The 7,787-nt window shown below is 36.9% G+C and overlaps 1 pseudogene; it reads left to right on the top strand.

Moving 5' to 3' along the window:
- Positions 1-1,800: 1,800 nt before the first annotated feature.
- Positions 1,801-7,787, top strand: part of LOC107137022 — a 15,909-nt pseudogene continuing 9,922 nt past the window's right edge.

The following is a 7,787-nucleotide window of genomic DNA, read 5'->3' as shown; positions in this document are numbered from 1 at the left end:
GCTCTCTTTCTTTTGTTATGTTTCCTACCATAACTTTTTGCCATATTTCCTCATATTTGTGGTGGAAAAGGTATTGGGGAAAATTGAATTGATCACCTTTTTAACTCCCGACCCCCTCAGTCTCATACCTGAATTTTAGTTTTTTAGAATTTAAAAATCTGGAGTTGGCAGCCTTTGTTATCTGGTCCCACTATGACAACGTTCCTTGAAGCAAAGGAGCCTCCTATCTCCTGACCCATCTGGAGGAAGATTTTAGGGGTAAAAGGAAGTGTGAGAAGAAAAACATAAATTAATACTTAAAAATGTCATCCCACTATCTGGTCTATGTTACATAGATGGAAACATTGTTAGTAGGGCTTTTTAGATTGTTCTTAGGACTTGCTGCCACACACACACACACACACACACACTCACACACACACGCACACACAGAGTCATACATGCACACTTGCATGTGGGCACATGCATATACACACACACCAAAATGTAAAATGAAGACCTCTCAGGGAAATACAAATGGTTCTATTTTGTTTTCAGTACTTTTCTGTATCTTCTAATATTTGCCAATGAATCAATTCTACTTTTATGACTAGGGGGAAATATTAGGCAGCAAACCTAAGTGAACTTCAAATAAATCAAAGAGGGAGAAGATTCCATGCTTAGATATCTTCTGAGTATGTAGCTTCAAAGTAATGTGCTCATCTAAAAACTGAAATCTGACCATAATATCCCTCGTAATTCCAAAAGGACTAAAGGACAGAAATGAGGGAGCAAAAGAGAAGAGGATGAAAGGGGGAGAAATAAAAACACAAGGACTCAGAGTGGCTCCACACAAAACACTTTGATGGCTGGCAGAAGCCAGGGCTATCAGCTGTTCTGTCATTCCTTGTTTTTTTTCAATAAGTGGAATCTTTTTCAAAATGGAAAACACAGCCCTCAACAGGCAAGGAGGAGGTAATGTAGCAAATGAGTTGATCTCGGGCTCAAATGACCAGGGTGCAGAAGAAACCTGTCAATGTCATATCAAAGCCACTTCAGGTGAGAGTTACAAGATCACAGACAACGGGAGGACTGTCCCCGGCTGCGGACAGACGTGCTTCTTGAGCTTCAAAGAAGACAGCAAAACATGGCGTGAAAACAAGAGACAGATGAGCTCCATATTAACTCCAAAAAAAGTTCAGTTAATAAGTGGCCTTAATCCTTTAAAAGTGCCAACATTTTAGCTTTTAAGTCCATGAAAGAAATGACTCGGGCTCTCTTTCTACTCATTCTACTGGTTGGTAAATGCGCATGGTAACCTTTAAGGAGAAGCTCCGCTGTGCTTAGGTAAGAAGAGGCAGAGCAGTGATGGAGAGGCTGGGATCACAAGCCACTCCAGCCCCCAGAAATATAAACATAGAAACCCCATTTCTTTGGGGGCTGTTATTTGTCATTCTCTGGGGTATAATGATAACTAAGGCATCATCTTATGTTCCAGGACATTCCAGAGGAAGGGACAGATGATCTGTGCTATGATGGCACTCAGGGTCTGGCATGTCTAAACTAACACCAAAATGTCATATTACTTTTAAAGACCTCGGGGGAAAGATATTTAAGAATTTATCATTTGGAGAAGTTGCCTGGAGGACAAAGAATTGGACCTTCCCTAGATGTAGGTTATCCAAGGCCAATCTCCTTTCCAGGATATTGTACATCTTACTGGGTGCAAGGTAAGACTGTCTCCTGAAGCTGCTTGCATTCATAAATATCCTGTTTCCAGAAGATCGGTCAAAACTGGGAGAAATGGAAGGGGGTTGCAAGATGGCAGAGCAGAAGGAGGCTCTCCTGTTTGGAACTGGAATAGCAAAAATACTGCTTCATAACAAGGTAAGTATCTCAAGAAAACCAATTTAAATCAATATTTGTCAGAGGTTAGAGGAGCCCAGAGATTCCAGGGTAGTGAAAGGAGGCTATCAAGTAATACACCTGAGCCCAGCAGTGTCCAGGGGGTTGGGTCACTGCAAAAGGAGGGGCATCACAAAGGGAAAAAGAAGCAGGATGGATAAATTGGCACACAAAGAGCTGTGGAAGGCAGCCTGTACTCAGGTGATTTAAAGACTGCACAGCCAGCTGGTGTTTAAAAAGTGCTCTGTGTTTCTCAACTCCTATGTGAAAAACTGAGGTGGAGGTCCAGCTGGAGGAGTTTACGCTGAAACTGGTTCCTATGGAAACGGGAGAGTCCTTAGCAAATACTTCCACTCTGTCACAACCAGTGCTCACTGCATGACCTAAAGTGCACCTGGCAAATCACGATCCCAAAACAGTTATAGAAAAATAGTAGATTCAGGGAGATTTCAAGACAGTGGTGCAGAGAACGGTGTGACCTGCTTTTCCTTTGAACCCTGTGGTTTAAATGATCAGTAGGGGGAATTGATGGGGTGGGGGTGGGGGGTATGATTACATTTGGGAATAGAGCCTTGGAAATTCATATGTGGGCAGGGAGGAAGGAAGCTATGGGAAACCTGCTGTGTACCATCCACTCAGAGAGGTCTGTCATCCCGCCCTAGAATAGAACTGTGGGGAGATGCTAGAAACCCAGATGCCCAGCCAAGGTCAACATCTACTGAGACCTCAGGGGTACAAGGATTTAATTGCTCTAGAGTAGATATTCGAACAAAGGTCTGAAGTTTCATTTAGAGCTCAACCCCAGCAGCCCAAACTCCCCAAATAGATCTCTATACCACTTCCAACCAGGAATAGCATCAATCTAAGGCACCGAGACAGAATCCCAATAGAAGGAACTGCCAGTCCTATCGCCTAGAGAAGCTAAAAGGTATTGCAACCAGCAACACTCCAGCCCACTCCAGCAGGCAGTGATGAAAATCACAAAAGGGTGGCTTTCATATCACCCAGCCCTGGCTCCCTCTAAGAGGCACAGAATCCAAGTGAGGAATGGAAGGACCCTCTGGAACTGGGCTTAAACACTCAACTTCAGCTACCTCAGTGGAAAATTTCAAGCATCTTTAATTAAGAATTTTTCTTTTCTCTTTCTTTTATTATTCATTTTTTAGTTGTTTTGGCTATGTTTGTTGATTGGTTCATATGTATACATATACACACGTGTTGGGGGTTTCTATTTTCTTATTTTATCATTTCCTTTTATTAATCTTTACTCTTTCATTTTGTTTTTCTAAGAAGTAGTGATTGTTTTGTTTGTTTCTTAAGCCTTTTTGTTTGTTTGTTGATGTTGGGGGTTGGTGTTGTTTTTCTCTACTTCTTTGGTTGTTTCATTACTCTGACTCTTCTCTCCCTCTAATAGTGAAATATTTCATTCTCTGACTTCGACTTCTTCACTTCCTCCCTCTTTAGGACCTTCATGTGCTTCCTGACTTCCATTTTCTCCTCTTTCACCTTTTGAATATCCCAACCTTCCTTTTGCCTTCGTAACTCAACGTCTTTACTCTTAATGGACTCCATTTTTAACAGTTGTTTAAAATTTGCCAATTTAGCCCTGGCAAATTGAACCTGTGAAGCTGAGAAGAGTGAAGAACTCTTTCACTTGAAATATGAAATCTGAGCTCTGGGATAAGAAGCCTGCCTGATACTGAGAATGAGGAACTGAGACTAATTAAATTCAGACCAAATCTGGTGACCCCTGAGTCATCTCTCCCAAGCCCAGAAAGGGTTGAAGGATAGGCTGATGCATTCCACTCTCCTTCTCCCAACTCATGGTCTGAGATTCCCAGAAAGAATTGGACCAGAGCTTCTAGACCAAAAAGGAGTGAAACCTTACAGTGAAACTCTGCATGCAGACTCCCCTAACAAGTCTGACCACTTTGGGTCAGAGCTGAGAATAAACAAACTACACCATAACCAGGAAAAAAGCTTTTCATTTCAGAAGCCTCAGCAAGAAACATAAATAAACAAATAAACTGATTCTGAGAAAATGGTGGAGGGGAAATAGTGTCTTGACTTCTCTGCATCCCAGAATTGAGATAGTAGAAGAACCCCTGATCTAAGAGTCAAATATAATTTAAAAGCAATTGTACTTTCCTTATTATCTAATTTCTCAATCAATTCAAGAAAATACTCAAATTTATTATTCAGACTAGTGGACTGCTAGAGAGTATTGTTAATAAGGTTTTTCTAAGATTTATTAATATAAGACATTGTTCTGAAATGGCTGTAATTACTGGGGATTTTTATTTGTCTCAATGTGGTGTTAGAGCCAGGACAGAGTAGAGAGTTCAAATTGAAAATATTGACACCAAGACATTTGCCCAACCTAGGACACATAGTAAAGAGAAAGAAGCTCACTAAAAATCCCCTATATAAAAGTAGAAGAGATAATCATCCTAGAAGATGTGTAGAAATGTTAACAATATGAAAAATTGAGGGAATGAGCCACCCCAAATAGCTCACAATACAACTGACCCTATTGACAACACAGTGGAGGAAATGCCAGAAAAAGAATTTAGAAAATTGATAATTATTTTTTTTTGAAAATTGATAATTAAATGTTCAATGGACAAAATGATCTGAGGAATGAACTATAGAGAATACACAGGAAGGGCTGGGGATGTGACTCAAGCGGTTAGCGCACTCGCCTGGCATGCGTGCGGCCTGGGTTCGATCCTCAGCACCACATACAAACAAAGATATTGTGTCCACCGAAAACTAAAAAATAAATATTAAAAAAAAATTCTCTCTCTCTCTCTCTCTCTCTCTCTCTATCTATCTCTTTAAAAAAAAGAGAGAATACACAGGAAGAGAAAGAACATTTTTATAAAGAGATTCTGAAAGAACCAAACAAATCCTGGAAATGAAAGTCTCAATAAAACAAATTAAAAATTCAGTTGAAAGAATCTCCAATAGATTAGACAACATTGAAAGCAGATTCTCAGACCCTAAGTTAAAATATATAATCTTGAAAATAAGTCAACAATAAAGGAAAGATATTAAGAGACCATGACCAGAATATTCAAGAAATCTGAGATAACATTAAGAGACCAAATCTAAAAATAATTGGCATAAAAGAAGCCACCAAAATACAAACTAAAGGAATGCATAAACTTTTCAGTGACGTAATATCAGAAAATTTTCCAAACCTTAGGAATGAGATGGAAATCCAAACACAAGATGTATTTAGAACCCCAAATGGACAAGCTCAAAAAATATCCTCTCCAAGACACATTGTAATTAAAATATCTCGTATAGAGAACAAGGATAGAATGCTAAAAGCTACAAGAGAAAAACAGCAAGTCACATTTATAGGTAAGCCAGTTAGAATTTCTATTGATTTCTTAGAATATACCTTAAAAGCTAGGATGGCTTGGAATAATATATACTGAGCTCTGAAAGATAACTTTGGTGCCAAAGATAATTTTGGTGCCAACCAAAATTGCTATATCCAGCAAAATTATCCTTCAGAATTAAAGATAAAATTAAAAGTTTCCATTATAAGTAGAAACTAAAAGAATTTATAACCAGTAAGCCAGCACTACAAAATATACTCAATAAATGTTTCCCATAGAAGAAATAAAAAATAAATATCAAAGCCAGCATATGTATGATTCTCTCTTAAAGAATAGTCAACAAAAATAAAATCAAGTCTGAATTAAGCATTACAAATATATTTTTTAAAAGTTAGGAAATAATAACAAATGGCCTAAGCTCACCAATCAAAAAATATAGATTGGAAAATGGAATAAAAACAAAACCCAAACATATGTTGTTTGCAAGAGACTCAACTTACAGGCAAAGAAATTCACTAGCTGAAGATGAAAAAATGGAAAAAAGATATACCATCCAAATGGAAATGAAAGCAAGCAGTAGCTACTCTCATATCTGACAAAGTAGACTTCGAGCCAAAATTAATCAGAAGAGACAAAGAAAGTCACTTCATACTAGTTAAGGGAATCATCCAACAGCAAGATATAATGATTGTAAATATTTATGCCCTTAATATCAGTGCATCTATGCATATAAAACAAATCCTACTTAATATGAAGAATCAAATAGACCCCAATACAGTAATGCTGAGTGATTTCAACATATCCCTCTCACCAATAAATAAGTCATCCAGACACAAACTAAGTAAAGACTCTTGGGAACTAAAAGATGCTGTTAATAAAATGGACCTAACAGAGATCTGAAGAACAATTCATTCACCAACAACCAAATTTGCTTTCTTCTCAGCTGCACATGAAACCTATAAAATAGATCATACCTTAGGACACAAAGCAATTCTTAGCAAATGCAAAAATAGAGATAGTTCCTTGCATCTTTATCAAATCACAATGAAATGAAATTAGAAATCAATAACAAGATGAAAAACAGAAATAATTTGAGCTGCTAGAGATTAAATAATACACTTTATCAAGAGGAATGGATCATAGAAGAAATCAGGGGAGAAATCAAAATGAAAGAAATGAGAACAGATATACAACATATCAAAAACTCTGAGACATTATGAAGGCACTTCTAAGGGAAAATGTATAGCATGGAGTCACTCATTAAAAAATAAAAAGATCCCAAATAAACAATCACATGTTCTACTTCAAAGCTCTCTAGAAAAGAAAAGACACACTAATTCCAAAATCAATAGAAAACAGGAAATAATTAAAATCAGAGCCAAAATTAATGAAATTGAAAGTAAAAAAATACAAAGAATCAATACAAGAAAGTTTGTTCTTTGAAAAGATAAACAAGATTTATAAACCCATAGCTAAACTAACCAAACCAAAGACCCAAATCAACAAAATTAGAGATGAAAAAGGAGATATCACTGCAGAAAAAGTTCTAAAATCCAAAGGATCATGAGAAACTATTTTGTAAACTTATACTCCAATAAACTAAAAAATCTAGAAGACATTGACAAATTTCTAGACACATATGACCTACCCAAATTGAATCCATGAGGATATAGAAAACCTAAACAGACCAATACCAAGCAATTATATTAAAACAGCACTTAAAAGCCTTCTTTCAACAAACAGGAGTCCAGGATGAGATGGATTCTCAGCCAAGTTTTTCCAGATTTTTAAAAAGATCTAATGTCATTCTTCCTCAAATTATTCTATGAAATAGAAATTGATAGAACACTCCCAAATTCATTCTATGAAGCCAGTATAACCCAAACACCAAAATCAGACAGACATATCAAGGTAAGAAAACCATAGACCAATATCCCTGATGAACTTAGATGCCAACATCCTTAATAAAATATTAGCAAAACACACTAAGAAGATAATACATCATCATCAAGTGAATTTCATCTCAGGGATGCAAGTTGTTTTGACATATGCAAATAAATAAATGTAATTCACCACATAAATAGAAGTAAGGACAAGAATCATATAATCATCTCAATAAATGCCAAAAAAGCCTTTGACAAAATCCACACCCATTCATGTTAAAAACACTGAAGAAGCTAAATAAACCAAGATTTCCTCTCACTCCAATTATAACGGCAATCACTAAGAATACAAATAATAATACATGCTGGCAAGGATGTGGGGGGGGAAATTACACTCATATATTTCTGGCAGGACCACAAATTCACAAATTAGCACAACCAATTTGGTAAGCAGTATGGAGATTCCTCAAAAAACTAGGAATGGAACCACCATATGACCCAGCTATCCTATTTTTTGGTATTTATCCAAAAGAACTAAAATTATCATACTATAATGATACAGCCACCTCAATGTTTATAACAGCACAATTCACAATGGCCAAGTTATTGAACCAGCCTAGGTACTTGTCAACAGATGAATAGATAAAGAAAATGTTTTATATATATATAT

The sequence above is a fragment of the Marmota marmota genome, unplaced genomic scaffold (genome assembly GCF_001458135.2).
Source record: "Marmota marmota marmota unplaced genomic scaffold, marMar, whole genome shotgun sequence".
Taxonomy (NCBI): Eukaryota; Metazoa; Chordata; class Mammalia; order Rodentia; family Sciuridae; genus Marmota; species Marmota marmota.
The sequence above is the reverse complement of the archived record's forward strand: the minus strand, read 5'-3'. Positions and strand labels throughout refer to the sequence as shown.